General features: G+C 46.0%; 1 pseudogene across 1 annotated transcript; it reads right to left on the reverse strand.

The window, feature by feature from the left end:
* Positions 1 to 508: 508 nt before the first annotated feature.
* On the reverse strand, positions 509 to 4,468 carry LOC147366321 (inactive tyrosine-protein kinase RYK pseudogene; annotated as a pseudogene). The gene is made up of 3 exons (XR_015132269.1): positions 4,296 to 4,468; positions 4,169 to 4,220; positions 509 to 2,333 (listed from the first exon to the last, which is right to left on the reverse strand). The product of XR_015132269.1 is annotated as an inactive tyrosine-protein kinase RYK pseudogene (transcript).
* Positions 4,469 to 22,112: the final 17,644 nt, after the last annotated feature.

Raw genomic sequence — 22,112 nt, forward strand, 5'->3', positions numbered from 1 at the left:
TGGAGAAAGTCACACCATTTAAACATGGTTCCTGGTGTGGTCCTGGGGCCTGGCAGAGATGAGGCCTCTGGTCATGGAATGGAGTTGCCCATAGTGATGTGTGCTCATCAACCCCTAATCATTAGTTCAGCTAGGCCAGCCGTCATAGGATAGAAGTGGTTATGTGTTTTGGCATAAGCAGGGCCACCAGGAACAAATAAGACCCATCAGCAGCTGGCCTAGACGTGACACTAGAGTTCTTATATAGCCAGTATCCTCTGCTCACACCTGTGGCTTCCCTTATGCCACTTTGGAACAAATAGTTACTCTGTAGCAAAGGAGCAGGGTGGTCATTAGTCCATAACTGCTGGATGATTTTTGTTTTCCTAAGAAAAAGTACTGCATGTTGAAGACAAATCACTCCCAAAACTAGTGAAAGAAAGCAAAACTTCAAGGGTGAATCAACTGCATTACCTTGTAGAATTAAGAAAATAAAAAGCAGTTGGTAGTATGATTGCTAGTCCAAATATGTGTGTTTAAACAATTTAAAAAACTATTTATTTTGTAAGAATCTACCTGTACCTCTAAGGCAACTATGTGTAAAAGATTTACACAAACATTTTCAGTTCAAGCTAATAAAACTGCTATTGAGAAAGTATTCCACATCAGTAAGTCTGTCTTAGAAAGTTCAGATGCTAAAGCATTCCTAAAGCTTGGTGTTCTGAAAGACAAATCTGCTTCTGTGATGCTGGGTGATGTATGTGACTAGCTGGCTCCAAGTGGGCCTTGACAGGCACCTTCCTCCTGATGCTGGGGGACTGTGAGAGGAGAGTCAGACACAGGCCCCCAGGGCTGCATGGACCTCTGTGAGACACTGGGCCAGCTGCTGGAACTCCATCTCTCCTCTGGATCGAAGGCACAGCACAAGCCATCACATAAATAGTTCATCAGGACAGCTGATAATCTGGGCTATTTGGTAACCCTCTTTCAGGTACTGGGCCACATCAAATGGGTAGATGTCCACTTAGGGCATTTGGCCAGAGTCATAAACACATGGGCTCTTTTAGTAGCAGCATGCTGACTTCTTAGTTGTGGCATGCAGGATCCAGTTCCCCCACCAGGGATCGAACCCAGGCCCCTGCACTGGGAGTGTGGAGTCTTAGCCACTGGATTACCAGGGAAGGCTGGAGAACTCATTATTAACCAGACTTTCAAAAGCCATCCATTGATCCCGTGTTTTTGTTGTTCCCCAGACAGTGAGAGTCCATGGGGAACAAGACTCTGGAGAGGGATTGGCTTTGCTCTTAACATGAAGTTGTCATCAATGACAGAGATTCTAGGAGCCAGGTCTTTGTGGAAGACTTCTCTTCTGACCAGGTAGCTCATTCCACAGGCAATCTGAACAGCCATGTGAACTAGCTTTTGTTGAGAAGTTTCCTGCTGACTATTTGCCTCTACATATTTGCACTGTCATAAAAACAATTTAAGATACCCCCAATTCATGTAAGGCAATCCACCATGGGCTTTTCCCCTTCTTATGTTCATACATGGCTAATAGGAAGATTTCTGTGATCTTGTAGCTCACAACTTTTAGGGAGCATGGTGGTCACCTGAATTTCAGAAGCTTGATCTCTAACTGTTTTTACAAATGCTTGTTGCTCTTTATCTGGATATTATTCATCTACATAAACCCCATGGGAAGTACACCAAAAGGTACCTTCTTAGAGTATATCTTTTGAGTTCCTCTCCCTGGATAGATATTTTGGTATCATTCACCTAAGCTCTGGCCTCCAAAAGAGTGACACTTTTCAAGTCGTACTCCTCTAGCCACAAGGTTGGATAACGGGAGATGGGAGCTGTATTGTTGGGTGTGTTGCCTCTCACATACTGAGACATCTGGGAACGACTGGGACTGAGACAGCCCTTGGGAACTACTGCTGGTGCTGATGCTATCTCCCAGTTCAATCCTTTTCACACTATGAAGATGCAAAACAGCTAATACTAGTACTACAAGAAATATACCTGGACAGCAAATCCCTAGGCTGATATAAAACACACCTGTAGACATGGCTGTAGACAAGGCTGCATGTACAGGATCATAAATGGGTTCTTCTGATAGTGGTTTTGTCCAAGGCTGAAGTTTTCCTACCTCAATTTCTGGATGGCAACTTTTCCTTCATTTCAACTCTAAGACTGTGAAGCTTTTTGAAGTTACTGTCAAGTTGAGGTGCATTTAGTGTCATAACTTCAGAATCTACTTTGCCAGGACAGGACAGCTCGAGCCCAAACACTGATACAGTGCCTGGGAGTTCTGCGGGCAGGGGTGGGGGTGGTGGGGCCGGGCCGCAGGCAGCCTAGCGGACCCGAGCTGTACCAGCGGCAGCCTGCCGGATCCCCATCCCAGGGAGACCGCCCTGCACATCCATCCTGCTGTGAGCGCCCACCTCCACCGCCCAGGAGAAGGAAGCTAGGCCACTTGCTGCTGCCCACCTGGCCTGAGCACTTGAAAGACGAATAGCTCCTACCCCGGCCACCCTGCCAGTGTTAACTGATCTGTCTTAAAGAGCGCTGGTCCTTCAAGGGCCCAGAGCAGTAGGGATGGGACCTAATTCCCTTCAGCAGGAGTAAGAAGGGACCAGGGGCAGTAGGGAAGGGACCTGGTGGTCCTTCAAGGGCAGAGAGCAGTAGGGAAGGGACCTACTTCAGTTCATCAGTACTACGAAGGGACCAGAAGGAGCTCTGTGCACAGATCATCAATTCAGTTCAGTCGCTCAGTTGTGTCTGAATCTTTGTGACTCCATGAACCACAGCACGCCAGGGCTCCCTGTCCATCACCAACTCCCGGAGTCCACCCAAATCCATGTCCATTGTGTCAGTGATGTCATCTAACCATCTCATCCTCAGTCATCCCCTTCTCTTCCTGCCCTCAATCTTTCTCAGCATCAGGGTCGTCTCAAGTGATTCAGCTCTTCACGTCAGGTGGCCAAAATACTGGCGTTTCAGCTTCAACATCAGTCCTTCCAATGAATACCCAGGACTGATCTCCTTTAGGATGGACTGATTGGATCTCCTTGCAGTCCAAGGGACTCTTTAAGAGTCTTCTCCAACACCACAGTTCAAAAGCGTCAATTCTTCGGGCCTCAGCTTTCTTTATAGTCCAACTCTCTCATCCGTACATGACCACTGGAAAAACAAAGGACTTGAGTAGACGGACCTTTGTTGACAAACTAATGTCTCTGCTTTTTAACATGCTGTCTCAGTCGGTCATAACTTTCCTTCCAAGGAATAAGCGTCTTTGAATTTCATGGCTGCAATCACCATCTGCAGTGAGTTTGGAGCCCAGAAAAATAAAGTCAGCCACTGTTTCCATTGTTTTCCCATCTATTTGCCATGAAGTCATTGGACCAGATGCCATGATCTTCGTTTTCTGAATGTTGAGCTTTAAGCCAACTTTTTCACTCTCCTCTTTCACTTTCATCAAAGGCTCTTTAGTTCCTCTTCACTTTCTGCCATAAGGGTGGTGTCATCTACATATCTGAGGTTATTGATATTTCTCCCGGCAATTTTGATTCCAGCTTGTGCTTCCTCCAGCCCGGTGTTTCTCATGATGTACTCTGCATATAAGTTAAATAAGCAGGGTGACAATTTAAAGCCTTGATGTACTCCTTTTCCTATTTGGAACCAGTCTGTTTTTCCATGTCCAGTTCTAACTGTTGCTTCCTGACCTGCATACAGGTTTCTCAAGAGGCAGGTCAGGTGGTCTGGTATTCCCATCTCTTTCAGAATTTTCCACAGGTGATTGTGATCCACACACTCAAAGGCTTTGGCATAGTCAATAAAACAGAAATAGATGTTTTTCTGAAACTCTCCTGATTTTAGGATGATGCAGCGGATGTTGGCAATTTGATCTCTGGTTCCTCTGCCTTTTCTAAAACCAGCTTGAACATCTGGAAGTTCAAGGTTCAGTATTGCTGCAGCCTGGCGCAGGAGGCGGCGGCTGTGACGGCGCAGAAGGGCAGATCATGGGCTTGTGGTTTTCAGGGCGGCTCTGGGTCCCTTTCCCGGGCTCCAGGACTCCCACTTCCCAGGGCCGGGCTGAGCCCTGGCGGGCCTCAACAGCATTTCCTGTACGTTCTGGCCCCCTTTTCTCCTAGCGTCACCTCCCAAAGTCCCCGCATTACTGCTTTACCAAGGCACCCCTGTTCTGGCCCGGAGAGCCCGCAAGCAGCCCGGGGGAGCCACTGAGTAGTAAAGGACCCGGGGAAGGGAAAGAGGAGAGGGCGCACACCACCACCCCTGTTCAGGTCGTAACTCACCCAACTTCCCCTCGGGCCATCCCCCCGCCCCCAGTAGGTTCATCCCGGAACTCACTGCCAGACGTCCCGCTGAACCAGACAACGAGAAGCAAGTCCAGGAAGCCAAGAAGCGTCTCGGGGCCACCCATCTCTCCCTTTGCCACCTGGATGTCGATTTTGCAGGAGTGGAGCATGCCAGGTCAGAGGAGCGGATCCTTTCTGGGGAGGCAGACACTGCACTTCTGGGGCCTGCGGCGTTGCTCCGCCCGGACGCCCCGCCCCAGGCAAGGCCCGCGCAGTCATTAACCGGCGGCTTCCCCAGACTGCTAGCTCGCGACCAGTGTTGCCACTTCCTCCTCTTCCCACTTGTTTGAACGATTCGCGGTCTGATGGCCAGAATATTCCTAGTTAGATCATTTTGTCATTTTGGTCTCCCTAATTAATTGAAATTGATCAGAGGTCGTTAGGGAAGAATTTCTGGCAAGAAGATCATGGAGGGGAGAGCTCAAGGCTTCCTGCTTTCCCATTTGAGCTTGCCTTGGATGATCACTGACCTCTTCATTGTACTGAGTTTCCTTAGGGTTTTCCATACCGTCTCATGAAAACTTGAAGGAAGTTTTCAGCCAACCCAGTTATTACTTCCGGTGCCAGTTCAGGTGGCAAACTTAATTGATAAATGTCCTCTGTGTCCCGACCATTCCACTGACCTGCCCTTCTCTCATCTCTCTCCCTCTCCTCGGGCTTCTTGAGTCCCATAGACACAACAGTATTGAAATTAGGTTAGTTCATCACTCCGCAAGTAGCTTCGGTCTCATTTGTTTCTTTTTCCTTCAAAATTTCAGTGCCAATGCATTTTGAAGAAGGATTCTGTGTAATTCTACAGGTTGTTTGCCCCTCCTTTTTTTTTTTTTTTTGTATAATTGTACAACCTTTGAAATTTGCATAAGTTATAATGATCCAGTATTATTTGTCTTTCAAAAAACAACAACAACAACTTTCTCTTCCTCCCAGCAACCATCTGAGGGGAATTAAAGTTCCTGAAAGAAGGCCAATTCAAGATGGCTTCTACTCTGATAGAAACAGAAAACAAAAAGATGAGGAAAAGCAATAAAGAAATGGGTCCTCATCAAACTTATATACTTTTGACAGCAAAGGAAACCATAAACAAAACAAAAAAAAGGCAAACTACAGACTGGGAGAAAAGATTTGCAAATGATGTCACCCTTGCAAGTACAAGGGCTTAATTTCCAAATATATGAAAAGCTCTTACAACTCAATAATCAAGACAGGGAACCCAATCAAAGAATGGGCAGAAGATCTAAATAGACATTTCTCCAAAGAAGGCATACACATGGACAATAGGCATGTGAAAAGATGCTCAATATCAATATTTATTATTTTTAATTAATTAATTAAAATTTTTTACTTTATATTGGAGTATATACTTGATTAAAAATGTGTGTTAATTTCAGATGTACAGCAAAGTGATTCAGTTATACATATACATGTATCTCTTTTTTTACAAATTCTTTTCCCATTTATGCTATTACAGAATATGGAGCACAGTTCCCTATGCCACACAAGTCCTTGTTGGTCATCTATTTTAAGTACAGTAGTGTGTATATGTCAATCCTAAACTCCCAGTTTCTCTCTCTCCATCACCTTTCACCTCTGGATATATGCCCAGGAATGGGATTTTGTATCATATGGTAGCTCTGAACCTGCCTGCAATGCAGGAGACCTGGGTTTAATCCCTGGGTCAGGAAGATCCCCTGGAAAAGGAAATGGCAACCCACTCCAGTATTCTTGCCTGGAGAATTCCATGGACGGAGAAGTCTGACGGGCAACAGTCCCTCGGGTGACAAAAAGTCAGACACTACTTAGCAACCAAGTCACCACCACATGGTAGCTCTGTTTTCAGTTTTGAAAGGAATCTCCATTCCATTCTCCATAGTGCGTGTATCAGTTTACATTCCCACCAACAGTGTGGGAGGGTTCCCTTTTCTCCACAGTCTCTCCAGAATTTATTGTTTGTTCAGTTCAGTTCAGTCGCTCAGTCATGTCCGAATTTTTGTGACCCCATGGACTGCAGCACGCCAGGCTTCCCTGTCCATCACCAAGTCCCAGAGCATACTCAGACTCATAGACTTTTCAATATGGCCATTCTGATCAGTGTGAGGTTCCTTGAAGGGGGAAGGAGAATAAATGTCAGAGAATGAGCAGTAAGAGCTACAGCGTCTCGGCCCCAGGATTCAGGACACCTCCTGGGCAACAAGGACAGCCTTCAGGAGACAGAGCAGGTGGGTGTGCGCAGGCCTCTCATTGCAGTGGCTCCTCTTGTTGCAAAGCACTGGTTCTAGTTTGCTTGGGCTTCCAAAGCACATGGGTTTAGTCGTCCTGTGGCATGTGGGATCTTCCCTGACCAGGGATCAAACCTGTGTCCCCTGCATTGACAGGTGAATTCCTAACACTGTCCCACCAGAAAGCCCCTGCCACATCTTCTTTATCCATTCATTTGTCGATTGTCATTTAAGTTGCTTGTATGGCTTCTCAGGTAGCTCAGACGGTAAAGAATCTACCTTCTATGCGGGAGACCTGGGTTCATTCCTGTGTTGAGAAGATCCCCTGAAGGAGGGCATGGCAACCCACTCCAGTATTCGTGCCCGGAGAATCCCATGGACAGAGGAGCCTGGTGGGCCACAGACCATGGGGTCACGAAGAGTTGAACACGACTGAGCTACTAAGCACACACACATTCTCCTTCCCCTGATGGTGTCTAGGCCCTGGTTTCCACCTCTTACCCTGGGCCCACAATTCTCCAGCTGAACGGCCTCAGGTTCTGAGTCCTTGCCCCATGTCTCCCCCAGGGTCTGGGTCTGTTCTGAGCAGGCCTTCAAGGCATTAATTCTCCTCCAAGAGAAGCAAGGGTTTGGCCTGTTATTGTCATAATGAAGGAAAATCTGTCTCTCCAATGCCCGTGTGGAGCCTCCACCTCACATCAGTGCTGGAGTGACAATAAGTGGTAGCCAAAGTTAAGTGTCTGTGAGGAAACTCAGGTGCTAGCTGGCATGTGCTGACTCACTCTTCATGTGCCCCACAAAATTCGTCTGTTGCAGCTTTGGCCCTGAATGTGATGGTATCAGAAGATGCATGTGTGGGAAGTGATTGGTGGGTTCAGTTCAGTTCAGTTCAGTCTCTCAGTCATGTTTGACTCTTTGTGACCCCTTGGACTGCAGCATGCCAGGCTTTGCTCTCCGTCACCAACATCCAGAGCTTGCTCAAACTCATGTCCATCAAATTGGTGATGCCATCCAACCGTCACATTCTCTGTCATCCCCATCTCCTCCTGCCTTCAATCTTTCCCAGCATCAGGGTGTTTTCAAATGAGTCAGCTCTTCGAATCAGGTGGCCAAAGGATTGAAGTTTCAGCTTCAACATCAGTCCTTCAAATGAACACCCAGGACTGATCTCCTTTAGGATAGACTGGTTGGATCTCCTTGCAGTCCAAGGGACTCTCAAGAGTCTTCTCCAACACCACAGCTCAGAAGCATCAATTCTTCGGCGCTCAGCTTTTTTTATAGTCCACCTCTCACATCGATACATGAGTACTGGAAAAACCATAGCCTTGACTACACAGACCTTTGTTGACAAAGTAATGTCTCTGCTTTTTAATATGCTGTCTCGGTTGGTCATAACTTTCCTTCCAAGGAGTAAGCGTCTTTGAATTTCATGGCTGCAATTACCATCTGCCATGATTTTGGAGCCCAGAAAAATAAAGTCAGCCACTGTTTCCACTGTTTGCCCATCTATTTGCCATGAAGTGATGGGACCAAATGCCATGATCTTAGTTTTCTGAATGTTGAGCTTTAAGGCAACCTTTTCCCTCTCCTCTTTCACTTTCATCAAGAGGCTCTTCAGTTCTTCTTCACTTATCCTATATCAAAAAGGCTGGAAGTTAGGGTTCACAAGGGGCTCTTATTGTATAGTTAAAATATGGCCCATTGTGGTGACCTGACAAACAAGGGATGAAGTCACAGTGGCCACATTGCCCTGATGCGCATCCTGTTTCTTCCTTAAGGTGATATCCTGTTTTTTCCCTGCTGGTGCCAGTTTCTCAAGACTCCTTGACCACCCGACCATGAGAACCCTTTCACTAAGTGACCACAAGACCCCAGCTGTGGGCTAAAGATCAATTGTGGCCCCCTCCCTCTGGGGAACAATTTCCCATCGATAGGGTATAAGAAGGGTTGGCTGTAAAAAGAGAGCACCATTTTCTCTCTAAATTCAGTTGCTTTCTTTCTTTCTTATAATAAACCTTTCTCTGCCTGAATTCCTGGCTCATTCTCTTTTTCTCCACGCTCGCCTTACAGCACATGCATCTTGGGGAGGTTCCATGGACCAGGCAGGCGTGAAGAAAGAAACAAGATAATTGGCCAAAGGTAAACAAAGACCCGAAGGACTGTCCTACATAAGTAATTTACATCACCTTCATACTGAGCTCCTCCTCCCTCAGGATGCCTGCACTCCTCTCCGGTGTGTGTCTCTGCAGAACTTGTGACATACTGCACTCCTCCTCATTATAGACAATGCCCATGCCCTTTCTCTCTGGGTATTTATTTCTGCCTTGCTTCTGTCTTAAATAAACAGCCAGTTTTTCTATGTTCTCTCTCAAACATTGTGCTGTGTCTCTAATAATAAGCTTTGTACCTATTTTACAGTTTTTGCTTCCTTGGAACATTCTTGCTATCAAATGGGGGAAAGAACCAGGGCCACTTTGCTTCTAGCCTCTAGTCCCTGGTGGTCTTGTGGCTAGGGTTCCGGGGTTTTCATCCAGGCTACCATGGTTCAATCTCTGCCCAGGGAAGAAAGGTCTCTCTTCAGGACAACTCACTCCTTTCCCTCCAAAATCTCTGGGAATATTTCAGTTCAGTTCAGTTCAGTTCATTCTCTTAGTCGTGTCCAACTCCTTGCGACCCCATGAACCACAGCATGCCAGGGCTCCCTGTCCATCACCAACTCCCGGAGTCCACCCAAACCGACATCCATTGAGTCAATGATGCCATCCAACCATCTCATCCTCTGTCATCCCCTTCTCCTCCTGCCCTCAATCTTTCCCACCATCAAGGTCTTTTCCAATGAGTCAGCTCTTCGCATCAGGTGGCCAAAGGATTCGAGTTTCAACGTCACCATCAGTCCTTCCAATGAACATTCAGGACTGATTTCCTCTAGGATGGACTGGTTGGATCTCCTTGTAATCCAAGGGATTCTCAAGAGTCTTCTCCAACACCACAGTTCAAAAGTATCAATTCTTCAGCGCTCAGCTTTCTTTATAGTCCAACTCTCACATCCATACATGACCACTGGAACAACCAAGGCCCTGACTAGAAGGATCTTTGTTGACAATGTGATGTCTCTGCTTTTTAGTATGCTGTCTCAGTTGGTCATAACTTTCCTTCCAAGGAGTAAGCATCTTTGAATTTCATGGCTGCAATCAGCATCTGCAGTGAGATTGGAGCCCAGAAAAATAAAGTCTGACACTGTTTCCACTGTTTCCCCATCTATTTGCCATGAAGTGATGGGACAAAATGCCATGGTCTTAGTTTTCTGAATGTTGAGTTTTAAGCCGACTTTTTCACTCTCTTTTTTTACTTTCAAGAGGCTCTTTAGTTCTTCTTTACTTTCTGCCATTGGAGTGGTGTCATCTGCATATCTGAGGTTATTGATATTTCTCCTGGCAATCTTGATTCCAGCTTCTGCTTCTTCCAGCCCAGAGTTTCTCATGATGTACTCTGAATATAAGTTAAATAAGCAGGGTGACAATATACAGCCTTGATGGACTCCTTTTCCTACTTGGAACCAGTCTGTTGTTCCATGTCCAGTTCTCACTGCTGCTTCCTGACCTGCATATAGGTTTCTCAAGAGGCAGGTCAGGTGGTCTGGTATTCCCATCTCTTTCAGAATTTTCCAGTTTATTGTGATCCACACAGTCAAAGCCTTTGGCATAGTAAAAAAAAAAAAAAAAAGCAGAAATAGATGTTTTTCTGGAACTCTCTTGCTTTTTCCATGATCCAGCAGATGTTGGCAATTTGATCTCTGGTTCCTCTGCCTTTTCTAAAACCAGCTTGAACATCTGGAAGTTCACGGTTCACGTATTGCTGAAGCCTGGCTTGGAGAATTTTGAGCATTACTTTACTAGCGTGTGAGATGAGTACAGTTGTGCAGTAGTTTGAGCATTTTTTGGCATTGCCTTTCTTTGAGATTGGAATGAAAACTGACCTTTTCCAGTCCTGTGGCCACTGCTGAGATTTCCAAATTTGCTGGCATATTGAGTGCAGCACTTTCACAGCATCATCTGTAAGGATTTGAAATAGCTCAACTGGAATTCCATCACCTCTACTAGCTTTGTTCATAGTGATGCTTTCTAAGGCCCACTTGACTTCACACTCCAAGATGTCTGGCTCTAGGTGAGTGATCACACCATCGTGATTATCTTGGTCATGAAGATCTTTTTTGTACAGTTTTTCTTTGTATTCTTGCCATCTCTTCTTAATATCTTCTGCTTCTGTTAGGTCCATACCATTTCTGTCCTTTATCGAATCCATTTTTGCATGAAATGTTCCCTTGGTATCTCTAATTTTCTTGAAGAGATCTCTAGTCTTTCCCACTCTATTGTTTTCCTCTATTTCTCTGCATTGATCGCTGAGGAAGGCTTTCTTATCTCTTCTTGCTATTCTTTGGAACTCTGCATTCAGATGCTTATATCTTTCCTTTGCTCCTTTGCTTTTCACTTCTCTTCTTTTCACAGCTATTTATAAGGCCTCCTCAGACAGCCATTTTGCTTTTTCACATTTCTTTTTCTTGGAGATGGTCTTGATTCTTGTCTCCTGTACAATATCATGAACCTCTGTCCATAGTTCATCGGGCACTGTATCTATCAGATCTAGTCCCTTAAAACTATTTCTCACTTCCACTGTATAGTCATAAGGGATTTGATTTAGTTCATACCTGAATGTTCTAGTGGTTTTCTCCACTTTCTTCAATTTCAGGCTGAATTTGGCAATAAGGAGTTCATGATCTGAGCCATAGTCAGCTCCCAGTCTTGTTGTTGCTGACTGTATAGAGCTTCTCCATCTTTGGCTGCAAAGAATATAATCAGTCTGATTTCAGTGTCGACCGTCTGGTGATGTCCATGTGTAGAGTCTTCTCTTGTGTTGTTGGAAGAAGGTGTTTGCTATGACCAGTGCATTCTCTTGGTAGAACTGTATTAGCCTTTGCCCTGCTTCATTCTGTACTCCAAGGCCCAATTTGCCTGTTACTCCAGGTGTTTCTTGACTTCCTACTTTTGCATTCCAGTCCCCTATAATGAAAAGGACATCTTTTTTGGGTGTTAGTTCTAAAAGGTCTTGTAGGTCATCATAGAAGTCTTCAGTTTCTTCAGCGTTACTGGTTGGGGCATAGACTTGGATTACCGTGATTTTGAATGGTTTGCCTTGGAAACAAATAGAGATCATTCTGTCATTTTTGAGATTGCATCCAAGTACTGCACTTCAGACTCTTTTGTTGACCATGCTGGCTACTCCATTTCTTCTAAGGGAGTCCTGCCCACAGTAGTAGATATAATGGTCATCTGAGTTAAACTCACCATTCCAGTCCATCTTAGTTTGCTGATTCCAAGAATGTTGATGTTCACTCTTGTCACCTCCTGTTCGACCACTTCCAATTTGCCTTGGTTCATGGACCTGACATTCCAGGTTCCTATGCAATCTTGCTCTTTACAGCATCTGACCTTGCTTCTATCACCAGTCCCACCCACAACTGGGTGTTGTTTTTGCTTTGGCTCCATCCCTTCGTTCTTTCTGGAGTTATTTCTCCACTGATCTCCAGTAGCATGTTGGGCACCTACCAACCTGGGGAGTTCATCTTTCAGTGTCCTGTCTTTTTGCCTTTTCATACTGTTCGTGGGGTTCTCAAGGCAAGAATACTGAAGTGGCTTGCCATTCCCTTCTCCAGTGGACCGCATTCTGTCAGACCTCTCCACCATGACCAAACTAGGGTCTGTCTGCTTCCCACTCTAAAGCCATTAGAGAGGTCTTGTTGATGGAAAGGAAAGTTTGCCTTATTTTGGATGCCAGCAATGGTGGAGGGGAAGAGGGTAGCAGACCTCCATGGTGGCTCAGTGGTAAAGAATCTGCCCAGAATCCACCCGTCAATGCAGGAGGTGTGGGTTCAATCCCTGCCTCAGAAAGATTCCTTGCAGAAGGAAATAGCAACCCACCCCAGTGTTCTTGCCTGGGAAATCCCATGGACAGAGGAGTCTGGCAGGCTACACTCCATGGGGTCACAAAGAGTCACATACTTAGCGACTAAACAACAAATGGAGGTGAGCAGGGTGTGGGAAGGATGGACATCTGTCCAAAGGCTGACTCCCCCCAACTGACAATAAGTGGGCAAGAACTTTTATAGACAGAGGGACAGGGCTGCATGCAGAAACAGCACAGTCAGCTCTGACAGTCATCTCCAACTTGGTCATGGATGGTCTGACCAGAGTCATCTTGATTGTTTCAAGGACAATTAATCTTTGGTTCCATGGTTGGTTTGTTCTCATCTCCTTGAGGACAATTCTTGGAATTGTGGTAGCTTATATCATGGCTACAGTCTGGTCATCATGTAGCTAATTTCTTCCAACTGGTGGGAATTTATGTATCTATAAGACAGTTCACAGGATAGAGCTCAGAATATTATCAATAGCCCTTGAGAAGGACCTCAAAGTCCTTGACTACACTTAATGACTACATTATTCTTATTTGGTCTCCTTTGACTATTTTCCTTAGTTTCTGCATTTTCTCACTTCTCTGATTAAGCTTAGTGTGTGGCTAAAGCTTTTCTATGGACAAAAGGCAGGCTGAGGACATGGTGGGGCAAGGGCCATAGGGTCCCACTCTCTTTCATCGGAATTCCTTCTACAGTTTGAGGGAAGGGAAACAAGTTCCCTCACTCTATCCTGAGGGGAACAAGCTGGTCCCTTATGTGGGGTGAGGGTGGGGGCTGATCCGTGGGTCAGGCAGGAGGGGTGGCTTAGGTGGTCTGCCCACCCCGTGGGTGTGTTGGCTTATACGCACTGCCTTGCTTTTGCTCCCAACACCTCAGTAGTGGCAGCTGGGGTTTGATCTTTTTGTATCTTGTTGCTCATAATTTGTGCCAACTGTGCATACATGCAGCACTTTTTCTCCCTTTATAGTGTCTTTGCATTTTTATGCTTCATGAGACCTTTGTCCAGGTCCCAGCCTGTCTCAGGTGTGACAGAAGCAGGAGGAGAAGAGGGAATTCTGGCTTGGACTCCCTGGTCATATACTTTCCCATGGTCTATACTCAACACCTAGAAAATGATTTCTCAAAATAACTGAACCCCCTTCCATCTGATTTCATCAATCTAGTTAATTAGAAGAACTGCTGTATGGAGTTAATTTCCCAGTGTGTAGTGAATTAACTTCGCATCCAGACATCTAAAACTGGTTCTGGCCACATGCCATCCTTGTGGGATGAATTGAGGAAATAGTCACTGAACTCAATTACTGTGCTCCATGGTTCAGATGAAGAGTGTGGTTGACACAGAGAGAGAGATCCTGGCCACACTGTGTGAGGAGATGCTCAACAGGGGCAGCTGCTGTCTCCGTGCCTGCCAAGTTCCCATTTCTCAGCAAGAGCCCAATAAATAGTTATTGAATGAATACATGTTCAGTTACTGCTAGTTTTCTAGTGTTAATGAATATCTTATCAGTCCAGGATCATCAATAGATGGTAAAATTATGGGCTGAAATATTGTCAGGGAACAGGATATTCCTGTTTTATAATAGAGGAATATTATAATATTCCTATTATTATTACTGTTTTATAATAGAGGAATATCCCTCTATTCTAACACAGAAGTGAAGTTTCAACCCACATTTTTTTGTCTGTGCAAATATCAGAATCAAACTCACCTTTTATTTTTATCATTATCATCATCATGATCACTTGCTAGTCAGTATCTTATTGACATTCTGGAGACTTTGGTTTGACCTCCTTTATCCTGACTATTGGGAGAAGGCAATGGCTCTTCCTTATGTGAGTTGCTGTGTGGTTTCCACTGGCTTTATTTTGAGAAGTGTGACCAGGGTAACCTTAATACTTCTTTTAGCTGGACTAAACTACCAGACCACCTGACCTGCCTCTTGAGAAATCTGTATGCAGGTCAGGAAGCAACAGTTAGAACAAGACATGGAACAACAGACTGGTTCCAAATAGGAAAAGGAGTACGTCAAGGCTGTATATTGTCACCCTGCTTATTTAACTTATATTCAGAGTACATCATGAGAAACGCTGGACTGGAAGAAACACAAGCTGGAATCAAGCTTGCCAGGAGAAATACCAATAACCTCAGATATGCAGATGACACCACCCTTATGGCAGACAGTGAAGAGGAACTAAAAAGCCTCTTGATGAAAGTAAAAGAGGAGAGTGAAAAAGTTGACTTAAAGCTCAACATTCAGAAAACGAAGATCATGGCACCCAGTCCCATCACTTCATGGGAAATAGATGGGGAAACAGTGGAAACAGTGTCAGACTTTATTTTTTTGGGCTCCAAAATCACTGCAGATGGTGACTGCACCCATGAAATTAAAAGACGCTTACTCCTTGGAAGGAAAGTTATGACCAACCTAGATAGCAATATTGTAAAGCAGAGACATTACTTTGCCAACAAAGGTCTGTCTATCCAAGGCTATGGTTTTTCCTGTGGTCATGTGTGGATGTGAGAGTTGGACTGTGAAGAAGGCTGAGCACAGAAGAATTGATGCTTTTGAACTGTGGTGCTGGAGAAAACTCTTGAGAATGCCTTGGACTGCAAGGAGATCCAACCAGTCCATTCTGAAGGAGATCAGCCCTGGGCTTTCTTTGGAAGGAATGATGCTAAAGCTGAAACTCCAGTACTTTGGCCACCTCATGAGAAGAGTTGACTCACTGGAAAAGATTCTGATGCTGAGAGGGATTGGGGGCAGGAGGAGAAGGGGAAGACAGAGGACGGGATGGCTGAATGACATCATTGACTCGATGGACGTGAGTCTGAGTGAACTCTGGGAGCTGGTGATGGACAGGGAGGCCTGGCGTGCTGCAATTCATGGGGTTGCAAAGAGTCGTACAGGACTGAGCAATTTAACTGAACTGAAACTTGAGATGAAGTTTGACCTCATTCCAGGCTCTAGGCCTCTAACTTACCTTTTCTTAGAACGTTTTACTTCAAAATCTTGTCACTTTTTCTCTTACCAGTTTTACAACTCAGGACTGTTTTCTCAAAGCCCAGGGAGCCATCTCTTTCTTTCTTTCTCTTAAGGTGACTTATTAAGGCCATTTATTACTTAAATATGCTAGCATACTCTATGACCAAGCCCACCCAGATGAAAGGAAGAATGAGAACTAAGACAAGCTATACACCTAGTGGAGAAGGACTCAGTGAAGGATACTAATTTGCCAGTCTATGTGACATGAGCTTTTCTACTGTGTATTATCTAACAAGATATAACTTCCTTTGCTGTTGCTGCTGTTTAGTCCCTAAGTCATGTCCAACTCTGTGAGACTTCATGGACTGTAGCCAGCCAGGCTCCTATGTCCAAGGGATTTCCCAGGGAATAATACTGGAGTGGCATCTGTTTACAGATTTTTTTTTTGGTTGCCCTGGGTCTATGTTTCTGCGGGCAGGCTTCCTCCAGCTGCAGCCAGCAGGGGCTCCTCTCTAGCTGCAGTGCTTGGGCTTCTCATTGAGGTGGCTCCTCTTGTTGTGGAGCACTGGCCTTGGGCATGTGGGGTTCAGTAGTCACGGTATTGGTTTCGGCAGTTAAGGCCTGCAGGCTCTAGAGTGTGGGCCTTGGGAGCCATCTCTGAATCTGAAGTATTAAAGGAGATAGGGCTGGCATCTCCCAGTCTCTGTAGGAGGGTAGGAGCCTATATTTGGCTCCCAATGAAAGGTTGTTGTTGAATCACGCGAATACACCGGGATTCTTGGCCCCCGGAGGAGAAGAATTCAATCCGGGGCCAGAGACGAGGCTTGATTGCTCAGAGCTTTTGTGTAATAAAGTTTTATTGAAGTATAAAGGAGATAGAAAAAGCTTCTGACATAGGCGTCAGAAGGGGGCAGAAAGAGTACCCGCCTGCTAGTCTTCAGCTGGATGTTATATAGTCACTAGCAGTCTGTTAATGAAAGAAAGGAATGTCTTAAAATTCAGAATGGCACCAGGCCCCTCACCCATAAGATGCATTTTGGGATAGTCTTGGCGCCAAATGGTTTATCCTGGGCCATAAAATGATTAACTTGAATCTTGAAGAAGGGCAGACCACCATACAAATGGTTTCATTTACATAGATTAGGGGAACAATATCCATACTGGTTTGTCAAGTAGCTTCTGGGCCAAGAGGCGGAACCGACTTGGAGACAGACTTTGGGGTAAAGGCATAGTACATTAGCATAGCTTAAGACGAACATTTCCATAAGAAAAAGGCATTGGTCATCTCTAGGCTCAAGAATAGCTAACTTCAGGTGAAACCAGGTGTCATTATGGCAACACAGTATTTTAAGAGAAACCTCCCTTTAAATTTGTATAGAGAAGGAAAAAAATATTGCTAGTTTGTTTCCTCCTGCCGCTTAAGAGAGATAAAAATGTCTGACACTTGCAGGCTATTTCCTCCATTTGGAGAACCCTGGCCTTCCTGCCTGTTACCCTCTCACCAAGTAGCCCAGCTGGTAAAGAATCCACCTGCAAGGCGGGAGACCCTGGTTCGATTCCTGGGTTGGGAAGAGACCTGGGAGAAGGGATAGACTACCCACTCCAGTATTCTTGGGCTTCCCTTGTGGATCAGATGGTAAAAGAATCCACCTGCAATGCGAGAGACCCAGGTTCAACCCTTGGGTTGGGAAGATCCCTTGGAAGAGGGCCTGGCAACTCACTCCAGTATTCTTGCCTGGAGAATCCCTGTGGGCAGAGGAGCCTGGAGGGCTATAGTACGTGGAGTCACAAAGAGTCAGACAGGACTGAGCAACTAGGCCCAGCACAGCACAGGAGCCTGTACTAGTCAGCTGGTCCTGCCATACAAAGGACCACAGACTGGATGGCTTACCCAACAAACACAGGTTTTTCTACAGTTCTGTAGGGAGGCAGTCCAAGATCATGGTGCTGGAAGGTTTGTATCTTTATAAGATCAATGTATCTTATTTTTTGATGCATTTCAAACTTGAAGACAATACAACATTTGCCTCAAACACTTCATCATGTAGTTGAGGAACTAATGGTTTTTTCTGCCTTTGAATCTGTACTCTGTTTCCTCATGTCACCTTGAACTTCTAATTTAATGAATACTGCTGCATTTTCTTTAATGGACTGTATTAATTTTTTAGTTTTAATATTTAAAGTTTAAGGTTTAAAATTTAGTTTCCCAGGATAGAAATTAAGATGCATCATTTTTATCTTTTGGCTATGCCATGAGGCATGTAGGATCTTGTTCCTTAACCAGGGATCAAACCCCTACCCCTAGCAGTCTAAGCATGGAGTCTTTACCACTGGGCCACCAGGGAAGGCCCCGATCCACCATTTTAATATATATACATATATATTTATATATAAATATATACTTATAATATGGATATTATAAACATATTTTATTTTTACCTTTAATCTCAGTAAGAGATAAATGATCACTAAAGGGAGCCTCCCCAACTGCATAAATAGTACAAATTGAAGAGCTCTGGTCCATGGATGGAAATGAAGAAAGAACATAAGATAAAAATAGACATCAGGAATCAAGACAGCCTTTCATTACCATCCCTTTTGCTTGTTGTTGTTAGTGTTAGTCCTGTTCAGAATGATCATCTCCAATACATTTTTAGGGGATATATCAACCAGTTCAGTTCAGTTCAGTTCAGTCGCTCAGTCATGTCTGACTCTTTGCGACCCCACGAATCACAGCACACCAGGCCTCCCTGTCCATCACCAACTCCCAGACTTCACTCAGACTCACGTCCATCAAGTCAGTGATGTCATCCAGCCATCTCATCCTCTGTCGTCCCCTTCTCCTCGTGCCTCCAATCCCTCCCAGCATCAGAGTCTTTTCCAATGAGTCAACTCTTCACATGAGGTGGCCAAAGTACTGGAGTTTCAGCTTTAGCATCATTCCTTCCAAAGAAAGCCCAGGGCTGATCTCCTTCAGATTGGACTGGTTGGATCTCCTTGCAGTCCAAGGGACTCTCAAGAGTCTTCTCCAACACCACAGTTCAAAAGCATCAATTCTTCGGTGCTCAGCCTTCTTCACAGTCCAACTCTCACATCCATACATGACCACAGGAAAAACCATAGCATTGACTAGATGGACCTTTGTTGGCAAAGTAATGTCTCTGCTTTTGAATATGATATCAACCAGGCTCCCCTCTAATTTTCAGAAAATGATAGGGACCTCAGCTCCAGAATTCTCCCAGGGGACTCGTGAATGTGATGTTAGCAAGACCACAGTCATAGGAGAGAAAAACCTCTCCGTCCACCTGGCCTTGAACCTCACACCATGGCTGTCCAGGTCTGGGCTGAGGATTGATGGTCAAATTATAGGGAAGAGAGTGAGCATGTGTGAAGGCAAAACACAGTGATGGTGAGGTTGGGAGAAAAAGACCCATAGGCTCCTCCCCCAGTTATGTGAGAGCGGAGTAAGGCTGCAGGGCTGGGCTGACAGAGCAGGACGGCCCCGCCTGCCCCACCACCCCAAACACACCTCAGGTACTGGCTGAGGAAGAGGAGGAAGCCTTGATCAGGCAAAAAAACCACACGGCCCTGGATATGCCCGTCTCCACTCTATTCGAAAGCTCTACACCTAGCATGAACTGACACAATTTTTTCCAGAGGCGGGCCAGGCCAGCTCAGAAGGAGAGGCCTAAACACAGAGGACTGTGAGAATGTCTCCGAGTGTCCTGAGGAGAGATGGGGAGCCTTTGGAGGCTGCTCCTGAAGAAGCAGGATCACAGTGGATAGCAGGATGAGCATAGAACCCAAAGCTGGAGAAGGGAGAGCTCACAATTAGGGGTCACAGGACTTAGCAAGGCCAGGGAGATGCTGCTGATCTCCCACTAGGATGGGTCTTGGAAGCCTGGAGAAAGGCCTGGCCCACCTGGCATGAAAGAGAAAGTCCAGAACTTCCAAGGCAGGTGGTAGAGGAGGGGATCCAAGGCTCAGAGAAGTGAATCTGCCAGGGTGGACACGGTATGAAAGGGCAGGAAAGTGTGCAATCCACCAGCTCCATGGGAAAGCCCGATGGACTCCATTGAGCCTGAGAGGAAAGCGTGGATGAGAAACATGTCCAGCAGCGCAAGTGAGATCTGCTGGGACTTGAAACCTAGATCTGTAGACCTTCGCTCTAGTGCTTGCACCTGGACAGTGATCTCCTCCAGCAACAAAATACAAAGCAATTATAAGGGACTGAAAATAACTGCATGCATGCCAAGTTGGGCTTAATTATGAATGAAAAGATAAAACACCCAACTGGAAAAGCAGGGTGCGAGGTATGATCCCTGCACAGGACACTGCCACGACGGTGGGCAGACCACCTAAGCCATCCCTCAGGTCCTAAGCCTTGACCTGCCCCTACCCTCACCCATATAAGGGACCAGCCTGCCTCCCCCACCGCCCTCCCCCCAAGGGAATTAGCAAGGAAACCTGTGGCTTGTGCTTGCGCCCTCACACTGCAGCACGTGTCCCAGTGAAGCCTCGCCTAAATTTCTTATCTGGCCTCTTATCCACTTCTATCCATTAGGGTTCTGTTCGTGCCCTCCAAGAGTCTATTCCCCCAGTCCTGTGTACGTTCTGGCAGCTCTTTGGTGGGGTTAATGGCGACCTCCACCAAGAGGACTTATGCAATACCCATGTCTGCAGCACCAAGCATACCCAAGTCTGCCGAACCCAGAGCCCCTGCCCCTGCGGCATCATTGACTCAATGGGCATGAGTTTGAGTAAACACTGGGAGTTGGTGATGGACAGGGAGGCCTCGCGTGCTGCAGTCCCTGGGGTCACAAAGAGTTGGACATGACTGAGTGACTGAATGAACTGAACTGAGGCCAAGAAGCCTGGTCGCTAACATACTCTGTGGCAACCATGAAGGGCTACTGTCCCCTTTCTGCCAGAGCATCTGGGCATCTCTGTGACCTCAGGGTGCAAATTCCCTGTGGTGACAAGTGGCCGCCTGAACCTCAGCTCAGAGTCACCAGTTTGGTTGGTCTGCCTTCCTGGCCCCTGGGGGCCTCAGGGCCCTCATTCAGGCATCGCGCTCCCCCTCACCCTTTGTCCCTTTCCCTCATCTATTATCTCTCCACTTCTCCTCTCTCTGTCTTATCCTTCTGAGAGAGTGGACCTCGGCAAGGTCAGCATCACCCCTCCCAGCTTAGGAGACAAAGCTCCCTCTGGCTGTCAATGGCTCACTTTGATGGGTGACAAGGTAGTGGGAGAGACTCACCTCATACCCTGCAGGTCTTGGTCCAGCAGGTTCTGCCTCATAGGAGATTTGTGAGAACGATAGAGGTTCAAACCACTTATTAGGTAGTGGCTAGACGTCTGATCATACCAATATTCTCACTTCTATTTTCCTGCGGCCAAGAGAAGTCCCGTTGGGAACTCAGTTAAGTGGCAGATATCTATATGCTGGTTTATGTGTAGGTGAGAATCCCACCTCTGGGCTGCAGGCCCACAGCCGATGTACAAGGGGCTGGTTTCTGGGCTTGATCACCCCAGTGGGCAGTGGACAGGGTGCTCCCTCCCTCACTGGCCCTTTCTGGAAGCCTGCAGGTTGGTGCCTGAATAAATAGACACCCGCAGAGTGCAAGGGTTGAAAAGGCAATGGCTCCCTTTCCGTTTTTTCAGTCTTTTCTGTCCCTCCTCCCTTTTGCTCTCCCTTGGTCCTCATATCTACACTCCTGACCTTTTACATCCAAGAGACTCCCTGTTGGGTCACCTTTTTCACCATGACTTGTTTGTTTTGTGTCCCCACTTCAGGCTTGAGGTTCCCACTGGCCCCCTTGAGAGAAGAGCTGGGCTGGGCTGGACAAAATGCCCCAGAGGCCACTTCCCAGTAAGACCCTCTCTTTGTTTCTTGTTTGTTAATTTTCTGTCATTGGTAGGTTCTCTCAGTCAGTGAATTTAAAAGCATCTTTGTTTTATGTACTTTTCTCTGTCCAATTGCTCCTGCAAAGCTCTGCTACAGTTGTGGGCATGGGTTACTTGTTGCTCTTTCACTCAGTCATGTCTGACTCTTTGTGACCCCATGGACTGCAAGAACCAGGCTTCCATGTCCTTCACCATCTCCTGGAGCTTGCTCACACTCATGTCGATTGAGTCAGTGATGCCATCCAACCATCCCGTCCCCTGTCATCCCCTTCTCCTCCTGCCTTCAATCTTTCCCAGCATCTTTCCCAGGTCTTTTCCAATGAGTCATCTCTTCACATCAGGTGGCCAATGTATTGGAGCTTCAACTTCAGCATCAGTCCTTCCAATGAATATTCAGGACTGATTTCCTTTAGGATTGACTGGTTTGATTTCCTTGCTATCCAAGGGACTCTCAAGAGTCTTCCACAACACCACAGCTCAAAAGCATCAATTCTTCAGTGCTCAGTCTTCTTATGGCCCAACTGTCACGTCCATACATGACTACTGAAAAAACCATAGCTTTGACTATAGGGACCTTTGTTGGGAAAGTGATGTCTCCGGTTTTTAATATGCTATCTAGGTTTATCATAGCTTTTCTTCCAAGGAGCAAGCATCTTTTAATTTCATGGCTGCAATC

This window comes from Bos grunniens, chromosome 9, assembly GCF_055505025.1.
Source record: "Bos grunniens cultivar Pamir isolate PY7600 chromosome 9, Bosgru_T2T1.0, whole genome shotgun sequence".
In the NCBI taxonomy this organism is placed as follows: domain Eukaryota; kingdom Metazoa; phylum Chordata; class Mammalia; order Artiodactyla; family Bovidae; genus Bos; species Bos grunniens.